Raw genomic sequence first — 17,035 nt, forward strand, 5'->3', positions numbered from 1 at the left:
CGCCTGAAACATGCGAGAGTAGGAGCTGCAGTGAGAGGAGGAGTGAATAAAGCGCAGTCCAGCCGGACAGATCTCTCTTCTCGCAGTGGATCTGACACCTGTGAGATCAAAGATGGATATCGCGGGATTCACACTCGTGTATTGCTAAAAAAACTGGATGTAATTTAAGTTCTGTTGCTCTTATATGAAAATAAATATAATGAACAATACACCCAAAGTACTTATTTAATTCCATTCCAAATACATGTTTGTCAATCATTTTTTCTTTAAGATGTACAAATGTGTTTTCTTTTAAAATAAAAATTAGGCCTACAATGCATAACCCATAGAGATCGCACGATAGTTTGGGAATATTCACACATAACACATAAAACATGATATCAGAGTTCATAAAACATGATATCAGCAACTGCGCTGGACTTTGTGCCCCCGATGCGGACTTCGGCCAAGCAAGAAGCAAACATTGCGTGTTATAAGTGCACTTTCGCACCCTCCACACGAGTTACCAGAAATCATTGTGAACGCCCAATCAGATAAATGAGGGGAGGAGTTTTGTTGCTGGTTGACTTTAGGTGGCATGGCAGAGAATAAGATGTTTAGGTGTAAGTTTTGTTAAGATATAATTACAGAGATTATCATCATAAATCACCCAGACATGACTTTGACCAATAGCACAATTGATAATTAACACATTTAAACATATATGTTGCACTACTGCCTGAAACTGAATACTTATAGTGGGTAATTAAGGCAATACCATTTCACATTATATAATGTGCTGCCAGTGGACACCTTTTCATCTGGTCACAGTTCCCAGATCAGCACCCCGACAGAATTCAAGGCTGGTCCCTCTGGTGCTGTTGATGCTGATTTACTGGAGCCTTTCTCCACCTTTCCTGAGCCAGGACCAGCAGAAATGGAGGAACTGTGAAAGCAGGGCCTTCAGAGGCTGATCATACCTGTGGATCTACAACACCAGAGGGGATTCCTACACCGTCCACAAGGCCAAGTGCAGGGATGGAGAAAAAACCCTCAAATAGAAAGAGGCGTACACTGTAAACCCAAATAAGTTACCAGGACTCAAAAAAATTGAGGCAATCGATTGCCTCAATTTTTTTAAGTTGATTAACTTAAAAGTCACAATTTTCCAGAACTTAAAAGGTTGGATTACTGCTACTTAAAAGGTTGGATTACTGCTTGTACCTTTTGATAACGGTTAAATTAAAGTGCTCATTTAGCTCAACTCAAACCATTTGAGGAAACCGATTGCCTTAAATCATTTAAGTTTATTAACTCAAACAATTTAAGCATAAAAAAAATATTTGATTTGTGTCCAAGTAACTCAATAACTTATTGTTAAGATAACTTGGGTAAATAAAGTTAATAGTACTAAGTCCATTCAATTAATATAACTCAAATCTATGAAGTACACTGTAAACCCGAATAAGTTGGCAGAACTCAAAACATTTAAGACAATCAATTGCCTCAAATTTTTTAAGTTCTGAAATTCAAAGTACATTTATTAGTATAAACTTAGCTTTTAAAAGCTAATCTGTTAACATTCTAATTTGCTAACATATTAGCAAAAGTATGTTACAGAAGCACTTGCTGTGTGAGCGCATTAATATAAAGGGATTATTTGCTCTCAAATCAAGCTGCATGCACCACTTGTCACCATGATGGTAACTATCCTACACCGTAAAAAAAATCCTAATTTTACAGAAAATAACTGATTTTTTGACGATCATTTTCTTTCATTTTAAATTGTTCTCAAAACACTGTAAAATTACAAATAATATCTGTAAAATAAAAATTCAGCTGTTATTTTAGGTATTGTGACATTAATGACAAATTCCAGTAATTCACATTTTTTATACAGAAAATTGATTGTATTTTTCATATAGTATTTTTTTCTGTTTTCTTAAATTACATAAAAATGTATGTAAAATTACAAATATAATCTGTAATTAAACAGTAACGGAACAGTTAAATGATAAAATGGTCAACTGACTGTCAGCTCCCCAAAAAACTGTAAAACATCCTAAATTAAATAAACTGAAAACACTGTTATTTTACAGATATTTCCTGAATAATCACGATCATATACCTTCATTGTAAAAAAAATCTTAAAAAAATGGTCAAATGACTGGCAGCTGCGGCTGCCAAACAAAAACCATAAAATTAATGTAAAATATGCTAATTTAAATAAAGTGTAAAAAACTTTAAAAGAAATTTGATGTCACCATGATTGAGATCAGTGTCTGCTTTAGTTGGGCTCATGACCCGTGAGTTTTTAACTTTAGTTTTCTCTGGCTGCTCTAACTGTGTATATGATACACATTTGTTATAGCAATAAATGCAGGAGAAAATATCAGATCTTGGTCAGTTAATGGTGATGTTATAGTCATCATATGATGGTTAAATCTCTTAATATATTAGCTTAGATTACATAATATGTAGATGGATTTTAGCTTTATACAAAGTCTATAATTAATGGCATAATTTTTCACATGACCCTTGAAATATTATAGTATCATTATTATAACAATCTGAAAAAAAAAAAAATATTCATAAAAGGTTTTGAGCTGATTAATTGTTATTGTAGTATAGAGACATCAAGAATCAACATATGAATCTCAACAATGGTGACAACCAACAAAGCTTTTTTGTGACTTTATAGTAGTTCAGAGTTAGGGCTGGGCGATATATATCGTGAGATTGTTATGCGCATCTTGTCAGTAAAGCCGGTTCCTTGAGTAGTAGTAAATCACCATCACCTGCTTTCAGATGGAGCGGCATTTACTACACAACAAAAACCCCAGTGTTAAATTAACACTCAAGAGTGTTATATATCAGAAGAGATCATTCTAAAACTGGGATTACAATGAATGGTTCTGGATTTGGGAAGAGGACATTTACCCAGAATACAAAGTAATAATAAAGTATAATCAAGATTCACATCCTTGGAATGAAAATCTGACTAAATAAATGATAGTTTCTGTAATGTCACAACACAGGAATACTAACATGGTAACTTCTGACCAAAAAGACGTAGAGAAGGGGCAATGATAATACAGAAGTATGAATTTATGATGTTCAGGAGTATAACAGCAAATTCTAAAGCTAAACCCTGAAAGACGAGGCTGTGATATTAATGTTGGCCACTAGAGAGAGACACAGGAGAAGGAGTCGTTTCAGCCTAATGTTTTTCACTAGTTTCGATTCCTTTGAATGGAATTAAAGGCATTGATTGATCTAGTTAATTTGTTTAATTATGGTGTACAAACAGTAGCCTATAGTACATAGAAATCTGTGAAATGTGAATCACTAATATTTTATATAATGGGTGGAAAATATTTACGTCATCATTTGTGTTTCATCTGCAGGTCGGGAATCAGGATAGAGCAGATGCGGGTGAAATATCCAAGGCTATTTTTAAAATATCAAATAATGTTTATTGTTTATAATATTTTATTTACAGAATTGATGCGTTTTAAATGACACCTGTTACCGGCTGCTACATAAAAAAAAAAGGATTTTTTTTAATGCTATTCACTTTATATGAACAGTTAATTTTCATTTAACTTCATTGTATCAGGTTTCTCTTTCAAACACGATTGCATCATGTTACAGTTTTTCTCGATTGCTTAAACACATTTCTTGAAACTATGCCTCGTATTCTCAAAACTATAAACACAAATCCATAACGCCTCACCCAATTCCCCAAACATCCTATTTTCAGGTCAAAATGAAGCTCTACACTCAAAACCATTCACTCTTGCTGAAAAACCAAACTTTGCCCTCAGACTGGACACACAAGCCCTCAAAATCACACACACTACAACATAGTCTAACACACTGGTGCAATAAATTCAAAACAACATTTCCAAAACTGGTAAGTTATGTTGCTTGTGGTTCCCCCCTCACAAACCTTTTCACATGATGAACACAAAAGACACAACCAATGGATACATTGGCACATTTTTATTCATACACAAAACACACACACACACACACACAAATATATTTTTTTTCCTGTTTTACTCTTTTTTTTTTTTTTTACTTTCTCCTCTATTTTGTTTTACAGTAATATTTACTTACAGTAAGATGTGTGTGACCAACATATGACAGTAAAAGAGCACACACAAACCATATTCTAATATGGAATTTGAATTGTATTGGAATGGTAAAGAGTGTTGGTACGTGACAGGAGGGTCTCCACTCAAGGAGACAATATGATGGATACGTCTAAGGATGTTCCACATATGGTTGAAATACCATCATTTGCCTAGAAAGATAACATTCTGGGAGTCAAGACTATAAAGGAGAAAGGATGCCCTCCCTTCATTGTCACACTCTGCAGCCGCTCTGTCTGACTGTACGACTGCTGGCCTTTTCTTGCAAGAAAATACACCTCATCAAAGACTATTGGAAATGTTTGTCTCTTATTCACTGATAGAATTTTGTTTGCCACCACACCTCCCTGAAGGTTCTCGAGGCGACAGTAAAGCGACTCAAATTTGGCCTTACTCGTAGCCCAGCCTCCCTCATAATCACACCATTGACTAACACATGGCCAACTAGAGTGGCTTGAACTTCATCTGAGACTGCTTGTCTTCTTGTCCTTGCCCTTCCTCCTCCTCATTCTTATCCCTCCTCGATCTCTTCCTTCATGTCTTTCTGGATCCATTGTTCCAAAACGCAATAAACTGATTTGGGCCCTTTTATATCTCTTGAAGTTCTGATTGATGTGTGTTAAATTTTGACTCCTAGTGTTTCCACCTGGGTAATTGTGTGCTAACTGAGCTGAAGCTGTGCTGACTTGAGTGAACAATATTGAATGCTAGTGCTTTCTATATGACAACATGGTCTAAGCAATGAGAAATGAAGGGATTTGTGTGTAGAGTTTTGCAGTGACAGTTCAACAAATCTGACTCATGTGTCAAATCATGGAATAGTGTTTATAGTTTAGTGAAATGGGTGTGCTTTTTGATAAATGGCATTATGGTTTTGAAATTTTAGTTCAAAAGCCTGGTTATAGTGTTTAAGCAATCGAGAAAAACTGTAATAATACCCAGCATGTTGCTATTTCACATGCATAATCTGCAATTTCTGTCATATTGCCACAAATAATTTCAGCCTAATTTATCCCAAACTGTAACGTTAAATGTTTTCTCTTTAGAGAAAAAGGTAGTTTCAGCATTATACAAGTAGTATCAGGTCACAACAGTTTTACAGCTATCCAAAATATTTAAATTCAGGGTATCAATTCAGCTAGGTATATAACATTTTAAAGAATTAAAATATATATAAAAAAAAATGCAGTAATGGCAAAACCGGTTGACGGAATCCAGTTCAGATTCATTGTTATTGCCTATTTTAGATTATAGCCACAAGTCAAGTCACCTTTATTTATATAGTGCTTTTTACAATACAGATTGTTTCAAATCACCTTGAAAAAATAAATAAAAAATTAGTTAATGAAAACAGTGATGTCATCATCCAGCTCAGTTCAGTTCTCATATAATGGTGCCAATGCAGGCAGATCAATAATATTGTTGAATATTAAGTGTCCCCACTTCACATGCAAAATAAAATGTATTTAATAATACCCACTAGTGCATTCAGATTTATAGACACGCACAGGTTGACAAGGACCAGTCCGTGCCCACTCTTACAGAGCCCTGGTTTGTTTTGTCTAATCATCTCATCTGTTTGTTTTCAGGGTTTTCTACCCATCCTTTATCACTGAAATATTTTACAAATCAATCGGTTCTTTTAAGAGCCAGTTTCTTTTTCCTCCTCTCTCTCTCTTTCTCTATTTCTCTCTTTCCCATGTTGTATTTCTTTGTGCTTTTACTTTATCCTTCAATTATTTCTATTTAAAAACATCTACAAATGGCATCAGAGTCATTAAAACAATTTAATGAATGGCTGGAAGCAGCAAAAACCATGGCTGATGAGCTGGAAACCCAAAAAGTTAAGTTTTTCATTATTCATTATACATATTTCATTATTTCTCTATCATGGTATTTACCTAAATTTAAAAGAAAATGCCTCTGCAAATGCTTCCCCCAAATGTATCATTTAGTTTGTACTTTCAGACTAAAAAGAAAAGGGAAAAAAAGGAACTGAAGTCTCCAATGTTTCCTGGAGGAAGAGAGACCAGCATGGGTACATCCTACCACAGCGTGTTCAGAAGAGTCGATCTGGTCAGTGAAATACACTGCATACTGTTGTTCACAAGTGTCTCAGCTTTTGGTCAGCAGTGATGTTTTCTATATCATTACATGTTGTGTTTGCAGTTAAAGCTGCCGGCACTAGGGAGCTCTCAGAGGTCGAGGAGGTGCAAATTAATGATATTCCACAAGAGGGACCAAGTCTTGGTAAGCATATTGAATTGAAAGCCTAAATAATTTCAGCTTTTATATTTAAATTTAAAATGTCACATATAGGCAACTGTAAAAGTATGTAATTCCCATTTACATCATGCATGAAGTGACAAAGCCATATAAGAAATTGCTAATTTGCTTTGTTAAAATGCATTATTGCAACTGGCTTTTTCCTTATTATTTATTTTTTATTACCGTAAAACTTCAAATAATAGCCCGGGCTTCTATTTACCCAAATCACCGAACTGCACCGGCTTGTATTTGAGACAGGCGTCTATAAGAGACAGGCCTTTAATTTAGTGTTGAGATGTTCAAGCATGACAGTAGGAGGTTAACACATTATATTATGTTTTATTTATAAGTAATTCGAATGTGTGTAACAAATAATTTAATGTAATAAATGTCTTTGGCTATTGGCAGCATAAAAAAAAACATATAAAACGAAACGATGTGACAGCAATGGCCAGAACACAAGTTAGGCTACCACTAAAATCCATCGAGTATATGAACTTGTTGCCCGAAACACACCAACAAGAAAGAATGAAGGCTACCCTGTAAAACAACTGCAATCATGTGATAGAAAATTACTCTATTCATCACTATCATCATCCCCGCGATCCTCACTTACAAGTTCATTGGCGAATTCCTCCTCCACGTCGCTCTCCTCCACTTCTCCCTCTCCAGCCTCCGCTAACTCTGCCTGCCTTGCTTGCACTAACAGCTCCCGCCCAGATGCGCACGGCTCTCTCTCTTTGAAACAATGGATAAGGTGATCCTCGCTAAAGCTAGTCAGGCCACATACCTAAGGATAACATCCCGAAGTTAATGAAATATTATCTCCTCTTTCTCCCTCACACACACACACACGCGCGCGAATAGTGATGAGTCATTCATGAACGGTTGCGTCTGTCACGTGAAATCTAATCAAAACATAGAACAGACGATCTGACTGGTTTTAGAAGATCATATACAACCCGATACTAAAAAACAGACCAGGCCTCTATTTGAGACCGGCCTTTATTTACCCAAACCTGTCGTCACACCAGGCGTTTAAAAGAGACAGGCGTCTATTTGGGACTCGGCTATTATTTGAAGTTTTACGGTAATTTAGATCAACATCTTCAGAGGCTAAAAAACCTGCTAACTTCTGTCACTGTCTCTGCATCAGTGGAAGTAGAAGAGACACCCAGCATGTCTGCATGGACCTAAAGACAGGTCGTCTCTGAAAAGAAATTCAGGGCTGCAATGCCAGAGATCTTGAACTGCATGTCGGCTGCAGAGACAGTTACCCAGCATTGCTGTCAACAATGCAGAACTGTTGATGCTGTTGTCCGGTGCTTAGACTGTGTCCCCTCAGGAAATCAGTGTTTCTGTTCATCATGTGACACCGAGATCCACAGAAAAACTGTTTTCCATGATAGGGAAGCGATGTTTGATGGTTTTTTAAAACCCATTCCACCAACATCCGTAGTGGTGGCTGATGAAAGTGGCCAATATCAACTCCGTGAACAAGGCATGTTCAGATAATGTAGTAGGTGCCCTCTGCAGTTCCCTTTAACTGAATCTTTTGTTGAGTAAATGTGTAGACATTACTGATATTACTTTCTGAAATGTGATTTACTGCAGTGTGTGTGCTTCCAGTTCCTCCACCGATACAAATCTGTTCCTGTGGTCCAAACCAAGACTTCAGAATTATCCCAGGAAAGCAGACCGTATTGGTGACTATCAACGGCATGTCTTGTCACTTCCTTCTACCTTTTTATATCCGACCAGATGAAGTCAAGCATAATAATGGCTTACTATAGTCTTTTGTCCTGTGCTGTACAAATACTGGTCAAATAGTAAACACATGTTTGTTTTAAGGTCCACACAACCTGTGTCTGCCGTGTATAAGCTGTCCACTTTGTTCTTCCAAATGGACTCCTGGGATTAGTGACTTGCTTCAATACAGATACTGGCCAGCAACCACCAGCTGCCAAATGCTGTTTAAGTTTGATCTGTTCACATCATTTGAGCAGATGAAATTAGCCAGCCCAGCTTTATCCCAACAAGCATTTCTCAGAATGCTTGAACATCGATGTCTTTGCACTGGTCGGGTAAGGGCTGTTTTTATTTCCAAAGTGTTTGAATTCCAGACTTCAAAATCTTTTATTAACCAAAATAATACCATCCTTCTTTCCAGACTGGTAGTATTTGTGGCGATACCTTCTTCCACAGAGTCTTTCGGGAGTTTGCCTTCTGCAATTTTAAGAAAGAAGATCTGTGCCTGATGGAGCCCTTTAAATGCCCAGCATGCACACCAGACACGCTGGCTATATCTGCAGACGCTAATAGAAAACATCACCGGTTCAAGAAATCCAAAGGGGAAGTGTAATCTTCTTTTCTTTTCTTTTTTAATTTGGATATAGGGTGGTGCAGTGGTGTTTTTGTGTCCATGCTGCATCTCTCCTGTCACCCAGTGCTAGATGCGATGGTCTCTAGACCCCCCATGCCATGACCCTCTAAAGGAAAAGCAAGTATAGCTATTGGTTGAATGGACTGATAGTTATTTATAGAGAAACTGTACTTTACCTTATTTATGTAAAAAATAACAATCATTTTGTGGCATCTAAACATATTTTCTTTGGCTCTAGTCATTATATAATTATACTTTTATTTGAAATTCATGGAAAGTAACAAAATGTGTCAAATGTGTGATTGCTTCACATTCAAACGTAAATGCTTTTACAATTTAAAGAGTGTTTTGAAAGATATAGCACTGTTTTAAACAAGCTTGTTATATTATAGCTCTACGACAGCAATCTGGTAAATTGTTCAGGAACTTTTTCTCCCTTCTGTAGCCTGAAGACACAAACACAAATAAAGATTTAGTTATTTATTTTTGTACTTTAAACAGTATGTTTTTTACTTCTTACAAATTACAGCATTCATTTCCACAGGACAAATACAAGCTGATACTCTAAACACAGTGTTCCAGATCAAATGTGATTCATACAGACTAAAATGTGTGGCACCTTTATGGTTAATTGTCATATTAATTTAGGTGAATGCAACGTTTAATCATTATTATGTAATTGTGTTGGCGATGAATTCCTCTTATTTAACAGGACAGACGAACCATCTCTTTCTGATGGACTGTTCATCGCACAAGATGCCAAAGTATCTGCCTTTGTTGACCAAATTAGAAGCCAGGTGTTAAGTGTAAGGATTTCTTTAACTCTTTTTAATTGAATGTTTTCTTGTCCTGGGATTACATGTAACATATTGTTTCTACTTTCAGAGGACAGGTCATGATGTCTGCGGACCGGCAACATTTCCAGCAGGCAGAGAAATAGCACAGAAGTCCAGGGCCAAGGTGGATGAAGAGGGCCTTGAAATAGCTGTGTGCAGACATGAGTCTCGCTGCAAGGCTTGAACCTCTACCGTGGTGAAATATATGCCGACCCAATGTTCCTGCAGAAGGAGCCGGCACAAGCTGCAAATGACACACTCTTTTGTATGGACATTGCTTGCAGGTAGATAGCCATTGCCAAATGATAACTGAAGTTTTTACTGATGTTTTACCTTTATTAATATATGCCATGCATGGGAATAACACCATGACTAGCTAAAAATCACACATTTTTTATATTCTGGAATTAGAAAATGAATATGGCTACTACCTTATCAGTACTGATATGACAAATTACCATACATATGACTACATACTGTAGTGTTACAGGAATTGTACTAGTCACTTAGATCCTGGTTTGTCTCCTTACCAGTTTTGGCAATTTTCCCTTTACAGGCACTGGCCTTATTTGGAAAAGATGGCAGAAAAGTTATCCGAGCTCCAACCACTTCCCATGATGAAGCCTTTTCTATCTGTAATGCATGCCAAGGCTCACACTGGCAAATGTGAGGTACTGTGTGTGAGTTAAGTTTACGTTTGAATGTTTTAATGAAACATCCTTACAGCATCAGAGAAATGTAGCTTGATTATTATCTCGGTAAATATGCACGTTTCATAAGTCAAAAGTAGTAAACATTATTGAAATACTTTAATGCAGTGGTTTTCAGACCTGTCCTGGAGGACCCCAGCTCTGCATTGTGTCCAGTATGTCTCCCTTATCTGACACACACAATTCAGGTCTTGCAGTCTCTACTAATGAGCTGATGAGTTACATCAAGTGTGTCATATAAGTGAGATATACAACATGTGTAGTGCTGGGTATCCTCAAGGACAAGTTTAAAACCACTTATTTAGTGTCTGTGTGTGTGTGTGTGTGTGTGTGTGTGTGTGTGTGTGTGTGTGTGTGTGTGTGTGTATATATAAATATATATATATATATATATATATATTGTTGTGTGAAATATGCAATTTATTCTGTTATGAGTAATGCCACATAATATATAGGCTTCTAATAGGGTATTAAGTATAATTGTAACTTTGTGTAAGAAAAGTGTTGTATAAGAAAAACACTTTATAAGGTTTTTATAAGAAACCTTATTATTAAGAAAAACACTTTATAAGGTTTTTATAAGAAACCTTATTATTAAGAAAAACACTGTATAAGGTTTTTATAAGAAACCTTATTATATAGAAACAATGTAAAAGGTTTTTATAATAAACCTTATTATGAAGAAAAGCACTATAAAGAGTTTTTATAAGAAACTCTTGAATCTGGTTTATAGAAACACTGAGACATGTTTTTATAATTTGTTTTATTGGTTTATATAAAAGACACTGAGACATGTTTTGATAAATTGTTTTATTGGTTTATATAAAAGACACCACAACTGTTGTTTGTAAAGTCATTTATTGAGAAAATGGTTTATAAAAAAGAGACACTGCAATTGGTGATGTAAAGTCATTTATTGAGAAGATGATTTCATAAAGAAAAACAGACCACACTGAATGTTGTAAGCATTTATTAAGCAAATGGCAAAGTAGAGAGGAATTGAAAATGTATTAGAAAGAGCTTTACCAAAGAAAGAAGAAAAATGCAAACATTACCGTCTATGTGTTGCGGACGAGATGCAGAAGATACAGCGATGAAGAAAAGGTCCAGAAGGAGGATGGAGAGACAAAGGCTTTATAACCAAGTCCGAGGGGGTTTCCAGGAGAGGATGACCAATGAACAAGTTTTAGGGAGTTTCCAGGAGGAGATTCCTGAAGATGTCCAAAAGTTGATGGACTTTAAAAGAGCTGGAATGACATGTCCAGTTAGACGCTGATTCACCAAGGACGGCCTCTCCGGTGTTAGATGCCTTGCCATTGCGCCTCATGAAGATAAAAGCTTGTAAATTATTTGGTTTTGATTTACTTTTATTTTTATTTTATATATTAGTACCGTTTATGTAAACTAGTTAACCTGTATTTAATAAAAAATACATATAATTGAAATTAAGAAGCTCGCTTGCCTTAAATCTCTGTTTTACAAAATATTGAGCTGAACTAAACCACGGAGCAGTCTTTCGACTGAATTGTAAGTATGGAAATTTTTATACTTATTGTTTAGAACGAATTCGACTGACTTTACCTAACCTGAGAATAAACAAAATAAGGTAGAAGGTGTCTATATTTAAGACCCAAACAAGGGGTTAAATTAAGCACCATAAAACAATATATATATATATAGCATATATATATATATATATATATATATATATATATATATATGCTTGAACTTTTTAAACATAGTTAACATTACTATCAGTGATCACACTGTTACAACAGTACTGGTCATTCTGGTTTAACAGCAGTGTGTGTGTGTGTGTGTGTGTGTGTGTGTGTGTGTTTAACCGCAGGGTTGTTTGCAGGATATGCTTCCTGATCTCTTCCAGAAGTTCTGACTGCACAATTGCAGTTGTGAAAGCTTTTCTTTCATTGTTATCCTACCTCAGAACATTTTATATTTTCAAATATTAAACATATCAAAATTTGCTCATGGCACCAAATTCAATTGTTGATACACAAACTAATAAATAAGATTTGAATGATAAAGGTCTTGGTCTTCTTCTTGGGAGCAGGTTAGGTGGGGCGGGAGAAGCCAGGAGGGTGCAGGAAACACTGTTGGTGAAGAGCTGGAACAGGCCAATAGCTTCCTTTCAAGGGCAGCTCTTACTACAAACTACATGACCAAGTCAGATAAAGGGTTAACCAGTGTGTTTGACACACAATGCTAGATTGTACAATAGATTTGTTTTTGTTTTTTTATAGGTAGAGGAGATATGATTACTGTACTTGCCTAGACTGCACGTTCCTGGGCCCCGTTTCCTAGTATAGTAAAGTAAAAATAAAATAAAAATGATCTTGTCCCCATGAAATAATCCCCCAAACAGATTTCAATAACAAACAAAAATAATATATTCCATTTTTCTGTCATTCATCTCCGTATATTAATTTCAAAGAAACAATCATCAGAGATGAAGAAGAACCCTGAACATTCTTTATTTTGTTAACTATTGGACATTTAGCCTTTTTATTTCTTCAAAATATCCACAATGTATTTGTTAATGTATATATGTGTGTTTTATGTGTGTATATATGTGTGTTGTGGCTCAGATGAGGGGTCATAAAAGAAATTATGAATGGAAGTGGATGTTTATGTTATTTCTGTGTTTTGTCTCTAAATAAGAAACACTGACAGTGACCCCATGTTGGCTCTTCTGCCTGTTCTTCACATCGCTGGTCGCCCACATTGTGATATGTTGTCCCATTTAGAGCACTGGTAATCCGGATTTGGTCATCTTGAAAACTGTGTATCTGGATCAGGGTGATCCAGTCCAATGTTGCTTTGAAAAACCGGCATAAAAGTAAGACGGATTACCTGATCCTGAACAAGAAAAAATGGGATTTCCAAATCCGGATAATTTTGATCCAGATTAAATGTTTTGAACAACTGGCCCATAGTGATAATCTGATAGTTATTGTTACTCCTGTAACACACACTCTATACTAGTAGTGGTCATCACTTTTCTTTTATATATAAGAGCTGCAATAGCCAAACACATTTAAGAAGAAAACCACATCTATTCTGAAATGGAAAGAGATGACTCAGCATTATCAACATCTAAAAAAAACATTGGACAAACTGGACAGTCTTCTTCGGGAGACTAAAGAGGACATCAAGATCCATAGTATGTACGATAAATGTTTTTTAGTTAATGTGCAAAAATATGGTGATCCCACTAACCAGGATGTTATAGTTTCCTGTAAATATTGCTTAAAAAAAATCACAATAATTGTTAGCTATTGTTTTTATTTTTATGAAGTGCTGCTTACCCATACACAAAAGAAATATATGTAAATATATTTTATAGTGTCAAAAAATATATGTGGCATATATTCCAAATACATTGACGTTGTCCACTTATATTTATCATTTTGAAATATATTCTGAAATATAACAAAAATATATGTGTGAAATATACATAAGTGTGAAATATATTTACATTTATAACATGTAATGTAAAATATATGACAAAATATATGGTCAGAAAATGTTTAGCTTGCTAAAGAAGGGTCGAAAATGTATTTTGATCATAGTAATTCCTCTACCTTTTCCCCAATACACAACAGTAGTCTACCATATTTCACTACTGTATTATGACACACAGCTATAATAAATACTGTACTTACATTTAAATGACTGCAATGTAAAATAACAGATAGTTGATTTCCTAGGACTATTAGGCCATATTAGGTGGCACGTACCTTACACTAAGTGCAATTATTAGATTTATTGTTGTTTTATTGACATCTTTCCTGAAGTCATTTAAATATTGAAAATATGCACAATATTTATGATGCAAGTATAGCAGTGACACTCCAACAGTGAAGTGCACTTAAACAATAGATAGAACTCAGTGTCTAACACTGCATACACACTATTAAATATCTGTATTCAATTCTGTAAAAATAGGGAAAAAACTCTGCATTCTGTGTTGTTTTCTACTGGCCTACTGGTTAGGGCTTTGGGCTTGTAACCGAAAGGTTGCCCGGTAGGAAAAATGTGGGTGGTTGAAGCAGAGCACTGCTCTCCCACATCCACGGCTGAAGTGGTCTATCTAAAAAATAAATTGAAAATGTGCTGTTTGTTTGTGAAAATGTTGACTTTTTAAATTTCAAAATATATTTACATATATTTAAAGGAGCTGTATGTAAGAAATGTATTTCAATTAATCATAAAATGGCCCTGATATGTCACTAGACATTAAGAAATCATGTTCATTTCAAATACTTATATCACTGACAACAGTAGTCCGGCCAGGATATTGTCATTTAAAAAGTGATAGTTGCAGCCCTCAACTGATGTTGATGTTGTCATGTTGTGTTTTGGCCTGAAGCGCCACCCTCCACCTATCCACCAATCACGAAGTCAGTAGTGTTTCGGCATCCGGGTTGCCAGCTCTGCTCTAGTTACCACAGCTGCAGCTACAAACGTTTGTGCTGGATCCTGCAGCCTAACTGGCAACCTCGAGTCAGGGGGGAGGGGGAGGGGGAGGGGATACACTGCTCTACAGTAATTTGAAAGTGATTGCAGTACCAGTTTTAGCCACAATCTTACATACGGCTCCTTTAACTAAAATATATTTATTGGGCCAATATCAAATATTTGCATATATTCCCAAAATATATTCTGAAAATATATTTAAAATACATTTCTTTTGTGTATGGGTAATTATCAATGTCAATGTTCTTCAGTTTTTCCCTCAAGATCCGCCTAGAGAGCTGAGCGAAGAGGGACACAGGGGCTCTACTGCTGTATCTTACACAAGCGGCACATTCTCCAGCAGAAACTTGCAGCATCACCAGCACCTGTGGCAGTGTCAACACACATGCATCCTGATAAAGTTCCCTTGGCCTTTGGAATTAAAATAGCCCCACATCATCACATAGCATTCACCATACCTAGAGATTGGCATGGGGTACTTTCCATAAGATCATCTCTCAATGCAAATCAAACTAGCTTTTAGGCTAACTGAAATAAAATCATGCCAATCTCTAGGTATGGTGAAGGCTATGTGATGATGTGGGGCTATTTTAATTCCAAAGGCCAAGGGAACTTTATCAGGATGCATAGTATCCTAAAACTTTATAGTAAAAAATACTTAAAAATAAAAATCTGCCTGCCTCTATGGGAATTTAACATAGGGGTGTACACACTTATGCACCATGTATTTTAAGGAAGAACATTTATTTATTTACGATACATTATTCATTCACAAAGAAAATTGGTGTCCTAAAAGGTTGGATTTTTCCTAATTTTTTAAATTAAGGCATTAAGTTCAATTTCCAAAATATGATTTTTTATTCCTCTTTTTAGTCAACTTTAGCATGGGTGTATTAACTTATGCATTGCACTGTATATATATATATATATATATATATATATATATATATATATATATATATTTTTTTTTTTTTTTTTTTTTTTATATATATTGTGATATATTTATGCATAATATGGAATTTTTATTTTTATTTTATTTTATTCACTTTTATTTATCTACCTGTGCGTATATGTTTGTATATTGCTTTGGCAATATTGTGCTATTTTACACAGTCATGCCAATAAAGCTCATTTGAATTGAGAGAGAGAGAGACTTACATATATTCTCTTTCAGAGCATTCATGGTCAAACCACAAACACCCCTATCAGATCACAGCCAAATTACTCTGTATCTAAAAAGGAAAGAAAATACTAACATATACCCACAACCCAGTAATCTGTACAACATCCAAAACATACAGATGGGTTCAAAACAGCACTGAAAAACACCTGACTGCACTTGACCACCCCCAAGTGTGCTTACTCATGGATAACTTCATAGATTACGATTATCCTCATAATGAAGATGGCGTAAATCTGGCTGTAGAAAACATGAATTACATATTTGATTATCTGGCAACAATATCTAATCTTAAAACCACTAAGAAAAACCATAAGCAAAAACAAAAGAATTGAAAAATGGTTTGATTCAGATTGTAAAAGAATAAAGAAAAATTTAAGACAGCTTGCAAACCAAAAACACAGACAACCAGACGATTCAGATTTCGTCTTCATTATTGTGAGGAGCTTAAAAAATATAAAAATACACTCAGAAAGAAGAAAGAACAGTACATCCAAAATCAGCTCAAAACTATTGAAGATTCTGTCCAATCAAACAGTTTCTGGGACAACTGGAATCACCTAAACAATAAGAAACATGAACAAATTACAATACAAGACGGAGACACCTGGAAAAATCACTTTGAACAACTTTATAGCAAATTAGACATGAATATAAAACAAACTCAAATATATGAAAAATCAAACCATATAGAAAACATAATTGGCAAACACCAAAATCCACTAGACTACCCAATCACAGAAGAAGAGCTGATGGATAAAATACAGGTTTTGCCAACAAAAAAGGCAAGAGGACCAGACGGCATCCTTAATGAAATGCTTAAACATATAAGCCCCAAATTCAGTAGTGTGAGCAGCAATCTGGGGAAGATGTTCTGCAGCATCATCAACACGAGACTCGTCCACTTCCTCACAGAGCACAGTGTCCTGAGCAAAAGCCAGATCGGATTCTTACCAAATTTTAGAACATCAGACCATATATTCACCCTACATACCCTGATCGATAAATACATCAACCAAAACAAA

The 17,035-nt window shown here is 35.5% G+C and overlaps 1 protein-coding gene and 1 long non-coding RNA gene across 3 annotated transcripts in view; both read left to right on the forward strand.

Annotated features, from left to right (window-relative positions):
• Nucleotides 1–17,035, forward strand: part of LOC311079881 (uncharacterized protein) — a 518,544-nt gene that overhangs the window by 353,713 nt on the left and 147,796 nt on the right. The window lies entirely within an intron of this gene.
• On the forward strand, nucleotides 7,933–12,599 carry LOC311079981. 2 transcript variants are annotated; one of them, XR_014605487.1, is made up of 6 exons: nucleotides 7,933–8,488; nucleotides 8,575–8,904; nucleotides 9,500–9,593; nucleotides 9,673–9,888; nucleotides 10,180–10,294; nucleotides 12,405–12,599. It is a non-coding gene; the product is annotated as an uncharacterized lncRNA (long non-coding RNA). The 2 variants fall into 2 exon arrangements; XR_014605488.1 differs by lacking the exon at nucleotides 12,405–12,599 and having other exon boundaries at nucleotides 9,720–10,612.

Source organism: Abramis brama (genome assembly GCF_963993115.1).
Source record: "Abramis brama genome assembly, chromosome: 1".
Taxonomy (NCBI): Eukaryota; Metazoa; Chordata; class Actinopteri; order Cypriniformes; family Leuciscidae; genus Abramis; species Abramis brama.